The sequence below is a fragment of the Bufo gargarizans genome, chromosome 11 (assembly GCF_014858855.1).
Source record: "Bufo gargarizans isolate SCDJY-AF-19 chromosome 11, ASM1485885v1, whole genome shotgun sequence".
Lineage (NCBI taxonomy): Eukaryota > Metazoa > Chordata > Amphibia > Anura > Bufonidae > Bufo > Bufo gargarizans.
This window is the reverse complement of record NC_058090.1, coordinates 65,286,694-65,306,279: the sequence shown is the minus strand read 5'-3', so window position 1 is coordinate 65,306,279 and position 19,586 is coordinate 65,286,694. Positions and strand designations below refer to the sequence as shown.

At 42.6% G+C, this 19,586-nt stretch overlaps 1 protein-coding gene across 2 annotated transcripts in view; it reads left to right on the top strand.

Annotated features, from left to right (window-relative positions):
• The window catches only part of ARHGAP5 (Rho GTPase activating protein 5), a 118,585-nt gene that overhangs the window by 18,669 nt on the left and 80,330 nt on the right, over positions 1 to 19,586 (top strand). The gene's annotated exons all lie outside the window — the stretch shown is intronic.

Here is a 19,586-nt window from a genome sequence, read left to right as displayed (position 1 = left end):
GCTGCCGTTAGTATGGACAGCATAAAGTTGATGACAGGTTCCCTTTAAGGGTTTAATCACAATAACCCCTTTAATAACAACATATCCTGTAGCTATACAGTAAATACCTGCTGGAACGTGAGATGTGGATAATTTGAAGCTGATGTATGAAACTCAATATATAGTTTTCCATAGTTAGAGCAGGTGGGGCTGTTTAGGCTGGGTTCACACATGTGCTTTGAACTCGCTGTATCTGCCATAGCCGGATCCCTATTCACTGTAAACGGCTGAAAGCCGGCAGGTGTTCCGTATACAACGCTGGAACACACTGCCAGAGTTCAAAGCACATATCCAGCTGTACAGTTTGTTTTTGAAGCATGTTGTGTGTTTTTTTTTTTTTTTTTAACATTTCAATTAAAAGGGGTTTTCTGGTATTTTTATTTATTATTTTTTAATTGACCTATCCTCTGTAGGGATTTTCTGAGCGGGCCTTTTTCTGGCATTGTTGGTATGTTGACCCTGGACAAGGTAGTGAACCTGTAGCAGTGGGGCATCGGTGGAGGGACCCCCTTTATTTTATACCCTTTCTGACCAGTTTTCCTTAAAATGTATTACAATCTATATTAACATATATAAGGAAACAAGAATCCTAGATCATGAATGCTCCTGATGCTACCACTCGGTGTATGAGACACCTCTACTGGTCATGGCCACGTTCCTGCTTAACATGCTAGGCAGACACCAAGACTTCATCAGGAGCCAGACTGCATGGACATAATGTTAGCCTTGTTTGTGTAATTCAGATTCCAGACATGCGCTGTACAGTTTGTAGGGCAGGTGGTCTGCATTTTAATTGCTAGACTAAGATGTGAGGCAGAGGCAGCGACGAAAGCTGGAGTAGCCAGGAGGTGTTACTAGACATTGACATCTACACGTGCAGTCAACATTTTTCATGAGCCCTTGAAATCTAAATTGCTGAATTCCTTAACCCATTGTGGCACCTTTGAGTGAAGGCAGAGGGATGCGGTTCCCCGATTGGTTGCCATAGCAGCCTGGATGCTTCTGAAGCGATCCAGGCCTGCCACTGCATTCTCTATGCTGAGCTATGCCTCGTGCATAGCTCAGAACGGAAGAAGTAAAAATCCTATTCACCCTCATAGATCTCTTAGGAATCTTCCACACGGCTGTATGGCTTTTTCAGTGTTTTGCGGTCTGTTTTTCACGGATCCGTTGTTCCGTTTTTTGTTTCTGTTGTGTTTCAGTTTCTTTTCCGCCTTTTCGTATGGCATATACAGTCGTGGCCAAAAATTTTGAGAATGACGCAACTATTAGTTTTCACAAAGTTTGCTCCTAAACTGCTTTTAGATCTTTGTTTCAGTTGTTTCTGTGATGTAGTGAAATATAATTACACGCACTTCATACGTTTCAAAGGCTTTTATCGACAATTACATGACATTTATGCAAAGAGTCAGTATTTGCAGTGTTGGCCCTTCTTTTTCAGGACCTCTGCAATTCGACTGGGCATGCTCTCAATCTACTTCTGGGCCAATTCCTGACTGATAACAACCCATTCTTTCATAATCACTTCTTGGAGTTTGTCAGAATTAGTGGGTTTTTGTTTGTCCACCCGCCTCTCGAGGATTGACCAAGTTCTCAATGGGATTAAGATCTGGGGAGTTTCCAGGCCATGTACCCAAAATATCGACGTTTTGGTCCCCAAACCACTTGGTTATCACTTTTGCCTTATGGCACGGTGCTCCATCATGCTGGAAAATGCATTGTTTTTCACCAAACTGTTGTTGAATTGTTGGAAGAAGTTGCTGTTGGAGGGTGTTTTGGTACCATTCTTTATTCATGGCTGTGTTTTTGGGCAAAATTGTGAGTGAGCCCACTCCCTTGGATGAGAAGCAACCCCACACATGAATGGTCTCAGGATGCTTTACTGTTGGCATGACACAGGACTGATGGTAGCGCTCACCTTTTCTTCTCCGGACAAGCCTTTTTTTCCTGATGCCCCAAACAATCGGAAAGAGGCTTCATCGGAGAATATGACTTTGCCCCAGTCCTCAGCAGTCCATTCACCATATTTTCTGCAGAAGATCAATCTGTCCCTGATGTTTTTTTTGGAGAGAAGTGGCTTCTTTGCTGCCCTTCTTGACACCAGGCCATCTTCCAAAAGTCTTCGCCTCACTGTGCGTGCAGATGTGCTCACACCTGCCTGCTGCCATTCCTGAGCAAGCTCTGCTCTGGTGGCACTCCGATCCCGCAGCTGAATCCTCTTTAGGAGACTATCCTGGAGCTTGCTGGACTTTCTTGGACGCCCTGGAGCCTTCTTAACAAGAATTGAACCTTTTTCCTTGAAGTTCTTGATGATCCTATAAATGGTTGATTGAGGTGCAATCTTAGTAGCCACAATATCCTTGCCTGTGAAGCCATTTTTATGCAATGCAATGATGGCTGCACGCGTTTCTTTGCAGGTCACCATGGTTGCCAACGGAAGAATAATGATTTCAAGCATCACCCTCTTTTAAAAGGTTAAGTCTGCCATTTTAACCTAATCAGCCTGACATAATGATCTCTAGCCTTGTGCTCGTCAACATTCTCACCTGAGTTAACAAGACGATTACTGAAATTATCTCAGCAGGTCCTTTAATGACAGCAATGAAATACAGTGGAAAGGTTTTTTGGGGATTAAGTAAATTTTCATGGCAAATAAGGACTATGCAATTAATCTGATCACTCTTCATAACATTCTGGAGTATATGCAAATTGCTATTATAAAAACTTAAGCAGCAACTTTTCCAATTTCCAATATTTATTTATGTAATTCTCAAAACTTTTGGCCACGACTGTACAGTAATTACATAGAAAAAATTGGGCTGGACATAAAATTTTCAATAGATGGTTGGAACAGATACGGTATACGGATGCATTTCCGTATGTGTTCAGTTTTTTTCCTTGACTGGAGCCATGGAACGTGATTTGCAGGCAATAATAGGCATCTTTCAACATAACGGAAATACGGAAACTGCATACGGAGTACATTCCGTTTTTTGGCGGAACCATTGAAATGAATGGTTCCGTATACGGAACGCAAAAAACAGCCCGTAAATGGGAAGAAAAAAACGGTTGTGTGAAAGAGGCCTTAGGGTGAATACGAGAGGGGATCAAAAGATCCCATGTATGAGGCCCTTATGGAGCTAATAGTTATAAAATAAAGTGTAAAAAAAAAAAAAAAAAAAATCCAACATATAAAATTACATAAACAATAAAAAAAAAGAAATGGCCATAGCCGCGTCTGAAAATATATATATTTTTTAAATTCCTCCGCTGGTGCTGCCACCCTGCTTTATTTTATTTTTTTTAAATATGCCTCCTATGCCCCATTGTGCCCACCGGATTTCTCCCGCTCAGTATGTGATTACTGAGCATCGGAACAGGCAGGAGGAGACGCCAGAGTCCAATCACAGCGCAGAGTGTCACAGGAGTTTTTTTTTTTTTTTCTCCCTGGCTGTGACGCTCTGAGCGGGAGGAATCCAGCGGGGCATAGGAGGCATATTTTAAAAAATCAAGCAGGGTGGCAGCATCAGCTGGGGGGTGGGGGTGGGGATGTGCGGATTCTGCAATGGAAATCGCTTTGGAATTGGCATGGAAAGACATCTCAAGTCTGCCTCCCATTGTTTTCAGTGGGAGGCAGGGACCAACTCTTCAGAAAGAATCACTGTGCCCTGTTTTGCCACGGTTTCTGTGCTGATGGCCACACACTGGTGTGCCATGGCCTCTTCAAACATCTGATTGGTAGGGGTGATCCCCCATTGGATATTGATGACCTATCCTGAGGTACTTCACTGTACTCCTTATGTCACATGACAGTGATTGGCTTCCAGGTTCTCTCACTGAATTGTAGCCTGGAAAGTAACTTTGGAAGTAATTGCCATGAATTCTGCAACAGCTGCTGTAGTGCATGGAAGTAGATGGACAACTCCACTTCAGTATATATTGTTAGAAGAAGAAAAGCACCCATTTTATTTAATGTTATAGGCTACATTCACACAACAGTGAAAAAAACAACAGTTATAGGGCACACTCAGATTTTTATCATCATTTCATTTTGCATCAGTCTGTGTAAAAATTATGTTTGTGTCGGTTTTTAAAGAGGTTTTGCCATCACATACAAAGGGGGCATATAACTGGGATATGCCACCATTGTCTGATAGGAGCAGGGCCCACACCTACAACAAGAACGGAGCGGGCAGATGAATGGAGGACGCACTGCGCATGCACAGCTGCCTTCCATTCATTTCAAATGGGCTGCCGAAAATAACCAAGCGCAGCTATTTGTCTGCCCCATAGAAATGAAGGGGCCGCGCGTGCGTGGTGCGCTCCCTTTCACTTGGAGGTGGACATACCTCGGGAACGCCTGAGTCCTCTAGCCACAGCTCTCCCTGCACCTATCAGACAATGGGGACATATCCTAGCGATATGCCCCCATTGTATGTGATGGGAAACATGAACATGCGCATTGTTTAAATACCCTCTAAGGGTTCAACAATATCCTCGAACGGTTAAGCAGTAGGTCATTTTCTGATGACACATTCCCTTTAAGAATAGCTCAGGCAGGCTGTCTGCCCCATAATCATGTTCAGGAATTAGAATAAAAAAATCTGCACGCAGAAAATAAAAAATGGATTAGAATAAAAGGGTATGTGTTTTAACTGGCACAAATACATTTTGGTGACACATTGTTTGTGTAAAGCAGCCATCTAGGGATATCCTGAGCATAGCACAGTTACCTGTAATCCAATCCATCTTTATCTGGTTGCCTTGTAGTCTCGATCACATCCCAGTGCTGACCTTGTGGGGTGCCACTATAGCGTGCAGTCTAGCGCCAGTGTTTCTATAATCTCTCTTCTGATTGGCTGAGGGAGTGTGATGTCAGCCTGGCAACACCAGTAGACACCCCATAGCACCACCCTGCTGCTGTCCAGAGGGGTTTATCCTGCTTGTGTTTTTGATAGATAGATAGATAGATCTATCTATAATCTATATCAATATCAAATTTTCCGCATGGGTGAAATGCGTGACTTGAACGAATAGCACCCACACTGAATCCTGACCCATTCATCGGTCTGTGTACATGAGCGTTTTTTTTTTTTTTTTTCACACCTGTGTTTCTGCACAGACGGATCCGCAGCTATAATGCAAACACTTGTATCTGTTCAGAACGGATCCGTTTGCATTACCATGAACAAAAAAAAATTTTAATATATTTTTTTCATGATTATGCAAACAGATCCATTTTGACTTGCATTGAAAGTCAATGCGAGGCGGATTTGTTTTCAATTGCATCATATTGTGTCAGTAAAAACTGATCCATCCCCATTGACTTACATTGTAAGTCAGGACGGATCCGTTTGACTCAGTTTCGTCAGATGGACATCAAAACGCTGCAAGCAGTGTTTTGGTGTCCGTCTCCAGAGCGGAATGGAGGCGGAACGGAGGCAAACTGATGCATTCTGAACGGATCCTTATCCATTCAGAATACATTGGGGCTGAACTGATCCGTTTGGGGCCGCTTGTGAGAGCCTTGAAACGGATCTCACAGGCGGACCCAGAAACGGCAGTGTGAAAGTGGCCTTAGTTCTGCGTTGTGAAAAACGCAGCATGTTCTATATTCAGTTTTTTTTTTTCACGCAGCCCATGCCCCATAGAAATGAACGGGGCTTCAGTGAAAAACGCATTGCATCCGGAAACAAGTGTGGGTGCAGTGCGTTTTTCACTTATGGCTGCTAGGAGATGTTTGTAACCCTTCAGTTGTATTTTTATTTGTATTTTATTTTTTTATCACGCGGATGAAAAACTCCTCAAAACGCATTGACTCGCGTGGAAAAAAACTGAACGCAATCATAGACAAAACTGACTGAACTTGCTTACAAAATGGTGCGAGTTTCACTGAACGCCCGTGTGAGAGGCCTTACTCTCTACAGCACTTGAATTCGGTGATAATGCAGGATTAAATGTAGTATATAATGATAGTGTCTTTTATAGGAAAAGTTCACCATAAAATGCCCCTCATCGCACCGTATCCTCCATATTTAACATCTGCATTTTAAATTCTATCGATCTTTTCCTTGTTCCTAAAGGTCTAAGTAATAAATTCCGAGTTCAGCGCTTTTAATTTTAATAGGCCAATAAAGTTATTCTGTGAAGGCTTTCAAATGACCTTTAAGGTTTGTCCAGTTCTGAGGAGCGCTACTCTGTGATTTTATCACTGATTTTATTTTAGTTGTATACGGCGATTAAAGATAATTTATTGTCTTTTAAAAGAACTCGACAAATATTGGTAATTACCGGGACAATTAGCTTATTCCCGACATTGCGGCTTTTCCTCAGAAGGGCAGTAGATAAGGGGCAGTATTGCTGGGAGATCCCATCCACTTAGGTCTGGATTGTTGTACAGTGAAAAGCCAGAAAACGGACTATTGGTCCTAGTTAGTGCTGGCAAGGTTGGCATGTAACATGTGAGGCTGGATTGTGTGGTATGTGATTTTCTTATAGTTTTAATTACGTTTAGCAATACTTCATGCAGAACATTTCTTAGGTCCTGGTCACGTGTTGGTGGTTCTGTTGCAGATTCTGTTCTTTTTGATGGTAAAAAAATAGTGCAGCATGACATCTTGGCAGAACCGTCCGACCCAATTACAAGTCATTGGGATTTGTTACATGCCCTCCATACAACAGATTTGTAGGGTTGGTGTGTATATGGTGCACTTTAAGGGAACCTGTCACCGGGATTTTGTGTATAGAGCTGAGGACATGGGTTGCTAGATGGCCGCTAGCACATCCGCAATTAAAAAAAAAACGCGATTTGATCCATATGCAAATTACCCTGAGATGAGTCCAGCGTGAAGGAGTCCAGCACCGCCCCGCATCCTCAGAATCTCCTCTCCTCCTTGATCCCCCGACGTCAGACAGCCAGAGCGCCGTAATCTCGCAAACTAGCGCATGTGCTGGATCCGGCATCGTGAGATTACGGCGCTCTGGCTGTCTGACATCGGGGAGCAAGGAGAAGATTCTAAGGATGCGTAGCTATGGTGACTGGGTATTGCGGATGTGCTAGCGGCCGTCTAGCATCCCATGTCCTCAGCTCTATACCCAAAATCCCAGTGACAGATTCCCTTTAACCTGATGCATATCAGCCCCTGAAGTGACTGTTTTAAATTGCGTCCTCTGTCATAAAATGTTTGGGAGAAAGACAGAACCTAATAGATAGAAAGATATGGAAAATAGTGACTGCTGTGTAGTGAAAAACATAGGCAGACTGTAAGATTTACAGACTGACAGACACACGGTAATACAGAGACAAAGACAGACAGACAGCATCAAGACACAGAAAGCAGTTTGAGACAAGTAAGGCTAGTTACACACCTCTGGCCTGCTACTCCGACTTGCTATTCCGGCAAACAGAGAATCGTCCAGACAGACCGGCAGACTCTCCACTTGTTTGCCAAAGAGCGGGCATTCTGTTTGTATCTGACAGCGCCAGATCTGGAGAATTCCGGCACAACGGAGATGTGAAAGTAGCCTAATGGATGAAGCAGATAGGGAAAGGCCAATTGACACTTCACAAGCGAATGGGAAAAAAAGAAACAGAAAAAGCTACAAACGCTTACTGTTACGTGTCAGGGTTACTCGGCAAGCCAGCTCCAGGTGATGTGGAGCACAGCTCCCTTACATGCCTTGTGGACCCGGCTGACAACTCTAGTGTTGAGCGAACTTGTGTTTCAAGTTTGGCGTTAAAGGTTCGGGTTATTTAAGAATCCTGTTATGGATTCTGCTACCACGGAGAGAAGCTGAGCATGGTCGACCAGCAGTAGGCGCGAGCAGACAGGTCGTAAGGGAAGCAGGAGTGTAAACAAGGCCGAGGGAGACTAGGAACGAAGTACATTAGCGAACGGTGCAAACAGTATATTAGGTATTTGTTAAACCTGCACAAAGCAGACCCAATTCAGGGAACAGAATACCCCTTTAAGTTAGAGACTGTGTGATGATGTAACTTCTTTTCACATGACAAGTGCTGTTGTATGACATAATGACTTGTCTTTAGTGACACTAAGGCTACGTTCACACGGGCGTGATGGATTAGGTCAGGGTGCGTTCAGTGAAACTCGCATCATTTTGCAAGCAAGTTCAGTCAGTCTTGTCTCAGATTGCGTTCTGTTCAGTTTTTTTTCTGCGCGGGTGCAATGCGTTTTGATGCGTTTTTTCATGCGTGTGATAAAAAAAACTGAAGGTTTACAAACAACATCTCTTAGAAACCATCAGTGAAAAACGCATCGCACCCGCACTTGCTTGCGGATGCAATGCATTTTTCACGCAGCCCCATTCGCTTCTACAGTATGTATAGAACATGCTGCGATTTTCACGCAACGCAGAACTAATGCGTGAATAACAACACTTATGTACACAGCCCCATTGAAATGAATGGGTCAGGATTCAGTGCGGGGGCAATGCGTTCACCTCCCGCATTGCATCCGCACGGAAATATCGCCCGTGTGAACTCAGCCTAACGCTACTTTCACACTCACGTTTCGGCTTTCCATTTGTGAGATGCGTTCAGGGCTCTCGCAAGCGGTCTAAAACAGATCAGTTTTGGCCTAATACATTCTGAATGGAAAAGGATCCACTCAGAATGCATCAGTTTGTATCGGTCTCTATTCCGCTCTGGAGGCGGATGCCAAAACGCTGCCTGCAGCGTTTTGGTGTCCGTCTGATGAAACTGAGCCAAACTGACACAATCTGGCACAATAGAAAACTGATCCGTTCTATATTGAATTTCAATAGTGTTCAAGACAGATCCGTCTTGGCTATGTTAAAGATAATACAAACGGATCTGTTCAGAACCGATTCAGACGGATGCATTATCTGAACGGATCTGTCCGTGACGGATCCGCACAAAACGTGAGTGTAAAAGTAGCCTAAGTCTTGCGTCAAAGATTGTCCACCATGTTTACATGATGGGTTTCCAGGAAACTCCCCTTAAATGGGTTGTCCCATTAATATTTATCGTTAAAGTGCAATTTATTACTGGGAGCTGTAAATATGAAAAGGGTGTAAATACTTAATACAAAAACAAGTACAATAAGCATTAACAAAATTGGCTACAAACTGTTACAGAAGGAAAGAACCCTGCCCGAGAGGACTAAAACTAAGGCCTCTTTCACACGGGCGTCAGTTTTTTTTTGCCCGGATAAGAGGCGGTTGCGTTGCAGGAAAATGCGCGATTTTTTTCCCGCTGGAGTGCAAAACATTGTAATGCGTTTTGCACTCGTCGCGTGAGAAAAATCGCGCATGTTTGGTACCCAAACCCGAACTTCTTCACAGAAGTTCGGGCTTGGGATTGATGTTCTGAAGATTGTATTATTTTCCCTTTATAACATGGTTATAAGGGAAAATAATGGCATTCTGAATACAGAATGCAGAGTATAATAGTGCTGGAAGGGTTAAAAAAAAAAGTTAACTCACCTTCTCCTCTTGATCGCGTAGTTCCCGGTCTCTTTACTTCTTGAATGAGCTGTGGGCTAAATGACCTGTGGTGATGTCAGATCACATGCTCCAATCACATGGTCCATCACCGTGGTGATGGAGCATGTGATCTGACGTCACCACAGGTCCTTTAGCCCACAGCTCATTCAAGAAGTAAAGAGACCGGGAACTACGCGATCAAGAGGAGAAGGTGAGTTAACTTTTTTTATTTATTTATTTTTTAACCCTTCCAGCACTATTCTACTCTGCATTCTGTATTCAGAATGCTATTATTTTCCCTTATAACCATGTTATAAGGGAAAATAATACAGTGAATACTGTCACCTAGCAACCATGCATGAAAATCGCATAGCATCCGCACTTGCTTGCGGATGCTATGCGATTTTCACGCACCCCATTCACTTCTATGGGGCCTGCGTCACGTGAAAATCGCACAATATAGAGCATGCTGCGATTTTTCACTCAACGCACAAGTGATGCGTGAAAATCAACGCTCATGTGCACAGCCCCATAGAAATGAATGGGTCAGGATTCAGTGCGGGTGCAATACGTTCACCGCACGCATCGCACCCGCACGGAAAACTCGCCCGTGTGAAAGGGGCCTAAAAGGGACTGGGAAAGAAGACTGTACTGTACACAGCTTTTACATAGTCAGCAGGAGCATCCCAGGACCAGGTGCTGCTAACCAACATTCATGAGAAACCATGACTGTTTGGAATATGGTGCTGGCAATCTCTCCTCTCCAGTAAGGCATGGCTTAAAAAAAAAAAATTAATAGCTTTCATTAATGTCCCCTGTTTCTTTCCACTGGTCCTTAAACATATCGCCCGAGGCTAATGTCGATCGCGGTGTTTACAGCTTCATGATGCCGTGTTCAAGTGTGATCGCGTGTTCAAATGTGAAACGGAAGTGTTAAGACCGGCATCCCTGTGCTGTGATCGGGGATGCCGGTCATTCTAATACGCTCAGTCTCTCTGAAGAGACCCAGCGTATTAGAGCTGCAGTTCCTATGTTGGTTAGCAGGTGGCAGGCCAACATAGGAGATCAGCAATTTGGGAGTGTAGGAACAATCTCTAAGGAGTAAAGTAAAATCTTAACAAAACAAACAAGTGGACATTGTAGCCTCCTAGAGGGGCTACCAAAAAAGGAAAACAAATATATAAATATTTAAATCACCCCCTTTCCTTAGAATACAAAAATAAAAATGCCTTTTTTCCTCTTTGTATCCCTAAAAAGTAAAAATTACAGATCATCCCGCAAAAAAATGGCCCCCCACACAGCTCAGTAGACATACCTATAAAAAAATAATAATTATGGGGTCAGATTATTTAAAACTGCTGAGGAACTTTTTTTCTTCTCCTAATTCCACCCCATTTGGAACTCTTCCCCCCCCCCCCCAGTATCCTAAGGGTTTAAAGGCCGTTGGTATGGCTGGTCTGTCTTTCCTTTTAGTATAAACAGAAGACAGAGTTGAAGAGATGTGTGTCTCGGTAATCCAATCTGATTGGCTGGCAGGAAGCTGCTGGATAAAGGAAGTGTGTATGTGAAGTGAGGGAAGGCAGTTTTTGCCATCTTGAGAAGATCCTCATATTGTAGGGGTTACAACAGCAGTAACTTAGTGAAAAAACTCAAGAAAAACAGGTATGTAAAAAACAAAATATTGCTTTATGCATAATGCTAAAATAGTTTTTTTTTCTCTATACGTGACGTATTTCAACACAGCTCGGAGAGCTGACAGTAGGAGAACGGGGGCAGCATAGGAAAATAAAGAATAGGGATCTGGACTTCTTATCTGCACTGCTACGCATGTATTACTGTAGAAAATGGTCCAAAATCGGGGCGACAGATTCCCTGTGACGCTACGCAGCCCCCTCTACCTATTGCACACACTGGCAAGTTCCAAACTGGCATAAGCCTACAGTGTTTTCTTAAAGAGGTTCTTCAGGAATTAAGAAATGAAAATACTTAAATAGTAGTGCAGCATACCTTTCATTAGTTAAAATGGCCCGTTTTGTCTAGGGAGAAATCATCAGGGGAAATAAAATGTCTGCCATCCTATTAGTACACACAAAACCTGTCCCAATCACACAGGAGGTCAAGTTACTTCACAACACTGAGTTAAAGGGCTGCCTCATCCTTCTCTCTGCTCTACCTGTCAGGGATTATGATCCTGAATACACCTGATTAAAGCTAAATCTCTGTAGATCTCGAATTCATGAGGAGACATTAAGTACAGAGAGAAGGGTGGGGGTGTAGTAATGAGCAGCAGCCCTTGTATGCAGTCTCCATTACTACAGTCTGGCCTGTCTGTACTTCATGTCTCCTCATGAACTCCATTGCTACAGAGATTCAGTTGAAGATCTTATCTGTATTCAGGATCATAATCCCTGACCAGCAGAGCAGAGAGGAGGAATAGGCAGCTCTATAGTTCAGTGCTGTGAAGTAACTTGTCTTTCTGTGTGATCAGGACAGGTTTTGTGTGTACTAATAGGATGGCAGTCATTTTATTTCCCCTGATTTCTCTCTAGACAAAACTGGCCATTAGAACTAATGAAAGGTATTTGGGAATATATTTATAACAAATATTTAAGTATTTTAATTTTCTTAATTCCCGGAGACCCCCTTTAATAACATCTACAATTCATCCTGCTTATAAATTCACACCAAAGAATTGATAAGGATGACACGTATATCATACATTGCCAAGTGTTGAAACGGGTACTTCAATTTAACAGTGGTGCTCTTGAGGAGTACCACATTACAGGTCACTAGGGGTCCATTCACACTTCCGCAAATGGGTCCCCATCCGTTCCGCAATATCGGGAGCGGGTGTGGACCCATTTGTTCTCTATGGGGCCGGAAGAGATGTGGAGCACATAGTGTGCTCTCCGCTTCCGCATTTCTGGAGCGCGGCCCCGAACTTCCAGTCTGCGGCTCCGCAAAAAAACAGAACATGTCCTATTCTTGTCCGCAATTGCAGACAAGAATAGGCAGTTCTGTGAGGAGTGCTGGCCGGGTGTTTTGCGGATCCCTAAAGCGAATGTTGCACTACGCCCTGAATTTGCCACATCGTACCATGAACGTGTTGCTATAAGGATTTGATAAACAAGCACTAAGCAGTCAGAGGTCGCACACATTTTTTTTCTGCTAGAGTAAAAATACTCCACTCTACCGTTTTTATTAGTATTTTTAGTCGAGGAGGAGAACGAAAGTTGCAATAATATAAATAAATAATGGGTAGGCTTACATAGGGCTTGTTCACATCTGCATTGGAGCCTTCTTCCGGGGCCTCTGTCACTGATTAAGGGGCATGAAAGCTGCGCATGCAGGAGTTTTGTCTCCGCTTAAAAATCATCTTCTGAGTGGAAACATAACGGACCCCATTATAATCTATGGGGTCCTAAGGGCTCAGTTTGGCGTCAGTTATGTGCCTAGACGGAGCAGGAGAACGGAAAGCCAGAACGGTGATGTGAACGAAGCCTTAATAACATCTCTCCCCATACAGCCCTTTCAAGAGAGATTACACGCCTGTGTTGATATTGTCAAAAATATCCAAAACATGATTTCCCACCTTTTTTTAAGATTCAAGCCATGTGGATGTCTTCTCTTCAGATAAAAAATCCAAAATGTCTGTCAATCGAGAAGGGTCTTCTTGATCTCCTCAATTATGTTTCCTATATCTCTCGATTGCAAATACTTTGAAAACAACTGAGTGACCCATTATGACATAAAATGACTAGCTGCGTTAGGGACATTCCGCCTTTCTTCATTTTGTGAGTTGATTCATTTGCTCACGAACCCCGATCTTCAGCCATCAAGATGTACAGCCCACGTATAATTTATTACATTCCATACACTTAATGACTTTCTTATTCCAACTTCCCTAAGGGTTTTAAACTTTCCCCTAAATCGAGTTCAGTCTCAAGTTTCTATCTCTGAATTACTGCAGCTTTTTGGATGGCAGTCTGAGATTGACTCTCCCACTGGGAAACTATCTGAACAGTATATCTTGTACTGGGGCTGTAGTATGACTTTTTATATATTTTTATTTTTAGGATTGCTTAACCCCTTTAACGTGTATGAGGCTCTCCTGACTAGCGCCCATATGGGGGATAAAAGGCTCAAGAATCTTAGATTTCAACATGTTAGAACCTTTGTTCTCGTGTTTGTTCTATGCCAGTGGATCCTGCCACCATTCGTTGTCTGCTGGCATGCAAGATCTTTTGTTTCACTAGTGGGTTGATGACTTCATTTTTAGGGCCAGTCACAAAGTTCTCATGCACGTGGCCATATTACGGCTCTGCATTGTATAGGGTCCTATGGGTTTCCTGCAAAGATTCTGTGTAAGTCCAATGAAAAAAAAAAAGATTGGCAGGATTTACAGTACTGCGCAAAGGCTTTAGGCGGGTGTCAAAAAATGCTTCAAAGTTAGAATGCTTTCAAAAATAGAAGTGTTAATAGATTCATTTGAGCAGTTCCTAATATGCAAAGGGAATGACCAAAAGTGAAATCAAAATCAAATCAATATTTGGTGTCACAACCTTTTGCCTTCAAAACAGCATCAATCCCTCTAGATACACTTGCTCAACGTTTTTGAAGGCACTCTGTTCTCCAAACATCGTGGAGAAGTAACCACATCTTCTGTGGATGAAGGTATGCTGAAATCGTTCTCTTTCCATAGAATCGATGGTGTTGAGATGAGGGCTCTGTGGGGGCCATATCATCACTTCCAGGACTCTGTGTTCTTCTTTACGCTGAAGATTAGGCTTGAGCGACTCAAGCTTCGATCATAGATCCAAAGTACGTTCGTTCAAAAGCTTTTTTTATGCTGTCAGTACAGCATCAAAATGTGGCTCTGCATAGGCAAAATGTGTATTGGCCGAAGTCGCGCAAGACTCCAGTGAATTACGAGTCTTTAGAAACATGTTAAATTAAGAATCCGAAGTCTGCTTTAGTACTGGCTGGTCCCTTGGTACCAAAGCAGACTTTAACATGTTTCTAAAGACGCAGATAGGAATATCAAAGTAAGTCTTGCGTGACTTCGGATGATTTTGCCTACACAGAGCCCATACATTTTAATGCTGTATGGACACAGAATTAAAACCAAAGTTTTTGAACAAATTGACTTTGGAACTATGATCCAAAGCTCGATTCGCTCAAGCCTACTGAAGATAGTTTTTAATGACATTCGCTCCAAATTTATTCTGCAGCAGCTAAACAACCCAAATTGGACGCCTCCCTGTTAGCATTGCATGATGGACAAGTATCTGCCTTTGTTTCTCACCATTGAGGACACCAATAATCCTGACCAAATCCCCAACTTCACTTGCTGAAATGCTGCCCCAAACTTGCAAGAAACCTCCTCCATGCTTCAGTGTTGCCTGCAGCCCTCCTATCTTGGTGGTGTCAGGTCTAGATGGGCAGCGTTGCGTTGCTACACTGCACCAGGCACGGTTTCATTTCCCTGAACGTATGGATGAGGAATTACATCACACTGCACTGATTATACCAGCACAAAGCTTGTGAGTTGGTCTGTAAGGACATTTGAGTAGCCTGTATGAACTGCCAAGTAGGAAGAAAAGCCCTTTTTGTAGTTGTTCTGCAGATTTATTCTGGCGTGCTAAGACCGACAGCAGCAAGTGCATTGTTCAAGCCCAAAAATCCAAAGAGAAGCCTTACAGACACCTTGGAGTCCACCAAGAAAACAGCCAGCTTGGTCATAGGTGGTGGCAGAGAAAGGGTTAAATGCTTGATGATCGCAACTAGTATGCAAATGAGTTGCATTGTCTTGTAAAATAGTAATTGGGATAGTGACCAGGATCATAAAGCAGTGTCTCTGTGAAGGTATGTGAATACATCCTAAAAAAGAGAAAACCCTCAACACTGCCTTAAAGGCAGTTCCCCCCCCCCCCCCAGCAATTGTTTTTATGCCTGTATAAGACACTGTTAAATTCCTTTGCATTTCTGATATCCCCCCTGAGCCCAGGTTTCTGTGATGCCAGTGTATTGTTGGCAGTGTCATCACTCCCGTGGTGTGGATGCAGCATGGCTATGCTTCACATCTACTGGGCTGTGCTATTGGAGCCGTGAGAATCCTACATCTGCACATGCTGACAAATGTAGCTTTCAGGGTGTCACTAGGCGGGTTAACATGCGCCGAGGAAGAGACTATATATAATCTATCTCTATTTATATATAAAATCTATCTATCTCTATTTATATATATATATATATATATATATATATATATATCTATTATATATATATATATATCTATATATATATATATATATATATATATATATCTATCTCTATTTATTTATTTATTTATTTATATATATATATATATATATATATATATATATATATATATATATATATTTTTTTTTTTTTTCTCTAGGCAGTTGGCTGCTATTTCAGCGAAGGTGAAGCTCTGCATTTACATGCAGCGATCTCCTCCTTGTTTCTGGGCAGCAGATCCCTGTGTAGACGGCACGATCTGCTGCCCAGAAGTGATGATTTAGGTGTCTGCACGATGAGCAAGCATTTCGCTCGTTTATCGGGGCATGGGCTGCACCTTTTAGACGGGCAGATTATCAGGAACGAGCGTTCATCCCCAATAAACCCACCCTAACATCACATCCAGCTCCAGTAAGTAAATAAGAACATGCAAGGCGCGAGCATGGAACCAGGATTTCTAGAAGATGCAGGACATCATTACTTCCAGAGCCTGGATAGCATGGTTAGTCCTGTCCCAATTGTATGTGTAAAGGTCATAAAAAGGGGCATTTTTCTGAAGTATTGTGTTGTCATACATAAGATGTAGCTGTCCTCCCAGGGAGAATTATCCTAACTGCCTAATTATAAAAAAGCGAACACTCTGGTGGCTTTCTTTTCTCCGTCTGTCCCTTGCCCAGGTCCTGTGACTGGCCTGTGTGAACACTGTGCGCTGTAGTTGAGGCCCCCACCATGTTAGGTTGGTGACCGCAAATCTAGTCTCATTGTGTAAGAACACATAAAAGTAAAGTAACAGGTGATATTTCTATTTTTGCACTCATGATCGTATTTGTAAAGATTAAGAGGTTAATTTATTGCATTAGAGTCTTAAACGGATTAGTCACGCTTTGCGTTGTCTAGTCTACTTCAGGATTATTTGACTTCTATAATTCCTCTAGATTTAATAGATGCATATTGGATTAGGGTCAGTTCACATATGTGGTACAAAGTCTGGTACTCTGTTCTGGTAGCCGAATACCGCCACTCACTGCATATGTGAACCTGGCCTTACCCATGAGCATTTAAAGGGCTTCTCCAGGATTTTCCAGTTGGTCACCCCTCCCTAGGATGGGGGATCTGACAATCCGCACCCCTGCCAATCAGCTGGTCTGCATTGTGAGGTGTTGAACTCCTGCCAATTCCTTAGACCTGGGCTTAGATTGCTGATTAGGGAGTTATCCCATGTTGGTTGAATCTGTGGGGTCTGCAATACTAAATGACTTTGGAGCAGTGTTGTCACCACCATGTGGCCACAGATCCGGACACTCAGAAGTATAAATATAGTGAGGTGCTCACTTTAATCTTCTCTCTTTTAGCGCTCATGCACACAACCGTTGTTGTTTTTGCTGTCCGTCTTTCGGATCTATTGTTCCGTATCTGATTTTTATTTTATTTTTTTCTCTGATTTAAGTCCTCTTCCGTTCCTTTATAGCACAGAACATATCCGTATGGTTTCCGTATGTGATATGCTTTTTGCGGATCGTAGAAAGAAACAGCAATATATTAATCACCAAACACATGAGCAATATGGGGCTGGGCATAGTATTTCTACAGTATAGATCCGCAAAATACGGATGACGTGGTCAGTTTTCAGTTTTGACCTGCACGAATAAAACCTTGATTATGAAATAAAGTCATACTAATCCCCAAACCCCGTTTATTTTCTGAAAGTAGACGCCTGGCACATTGTAAAAATGGCGCTCGGCACATTATACACATTGACGCAAAGTTGTCTAAGAGTAATATGATTTTTGAAATTAAAACTGATATCAGTGGGTAAAAGTGTAACTGAAGCGGAAAGATGTGACCTCACCTCCTAAAAATCAACACTCAATATTACAAATTCCAGGGATTACAATCCTTGAAAAAGTAAGGCCTAGTTCACACTACAGTTATTGGGTCAGTTATTTCCGTCAGTTATTGTCGGCGCAGATCTTTCCATTATGCCTTTATCTCTCAGTAGGCTTCACTGCTGGTTTTGGCTCACAATCACTGATGGAAATAACTGATCAAATACCCTGTGTGAACAAACCCCGAAACCTATACACGTCCTGAAAGCAGACAGCCTGATTGCAGCAGCCTTGACGAACTTTTGACAACCATGTCCGCCGTTAATATAACTTTGTGAAAATTAGGAATTGTAAAAAAAAAAAAAAATGCTTCAGAACAAACATTCGTACCTAAAGCTCTCAACCAAGCAGAAGTTTACACACAAAAACAAGCGAAATATATATTGAGGTGTGCAAAGCTCATATACTACAAGTGCCTACATCAGGAGCTTGTGCTCCACTGAAACACAGGCCATGCATAAAAAATATCCACTGTGCACAGCGTATAAAATAACCTATTTCCTATGATTTTGGTGGATTTTATGATGAGCCAATAAAGAACTATTTTTTACTCCACAAGAAGCTGGATTCTCTTTCTGTTGGATAAAATAACCTAATATGCAAAACTAACTTCATTCCACTTCACAGCATTGGTTATATCAGAAACATTTTATGATTAAAATGCATATTCTAGCAGAGTCATTATAAAATATTGCTTACAAAAAAATATTGATGCCATGAGTTCATGTTTACCACCGATGTCTACACTCTGCTGCATGTGTTTAGACATTTTCAGCACTGGGGTCCCAGGTTCAAATCCGACCAAGGACAACATCTGCATGGAGTCTGTATGTTTTCTCCGGTTTCCTCCAACACACCAATGACGTACTGATGGGGACCTTATATTGTGAGCCTCATTGGGGACAGTGTGATGCTAATGTCTGTAAAGTACTGTGGAATATGTCGGTGCATACAATAAAGAAATACAGCAGTGTGAGGAGCAATTTGTGCATGCAAGTATTGGCAATTATGTAGTATAAAATGTACATCCCCCTATACAAACTGTAATCTTAATAAAAAAATTATAAATTTCTAAACCAGCGTTTTGGCTTTCCGTCTGTGAGATCCGTTCAGGGCTCTCACAAGCGATCTAAAACGGATCAGTTTGCATTCTAATGCATTGTGAATGGAAAAGGATCTGCTCAGAAAACATCAGTTTGTCTCCGTTCAGTCTCAATTCCGCTCTAGAGGCGGATGCCAAGATGCTGCTTGACACAATCTGGCACAATAGAAAACTGAACCGTCCCCCATTGACTTTTAAGACTGATCCAGCTTGGCTTTGTTAAAGATAATACAAACGGATCCGTTCAGAATGGATGCAAGTGGTTGTATTATCCTGAACGGATCCATCTGTGCAGATCCATGACGGATCTGCACCAAAACGTGAGTGTGAAAGTAGCCTAAGGCTTCTTTCACATCACCGTTTCTCCTTTCCATTCTCCGGCTCGGTTGAGGAGCAGGAGAATGGAAAGGACAGATTCTGCAGATGACGGAGACCTAACTGAGCGTAACGGAGCCTAAAGACCCCATAGACTATAATGGGGTCCGTTCGGTGTCCGCTCAGAATATATTATTTTTGAGCGGAGACGTAAGTCCTGCATCTGCAGAATCCGTTCCCGAGGAAGGGCCCGGACTGTGTAGCATCTAAGGATATGAGCCTGATCTTGTTTTAAAGCTCAGACTGTCAACTTTAAAACAAGACTGAGATTGCTAGCTAGTTTGGTGCTGTACTTTAGGAGATATAGCCTTTAGAAATCCTGTCAGAAGCCAGAGCTGCATTAATATTTGCAGCCCTGGCTGGGACGTGTTTCTACGTGCTGTAACTACCAACGTATCGTGCTAGCACTGCAATCCTGTGAGCCTGAGGGCGTATGAGGTGTGTCCTTGGCAGGAAAA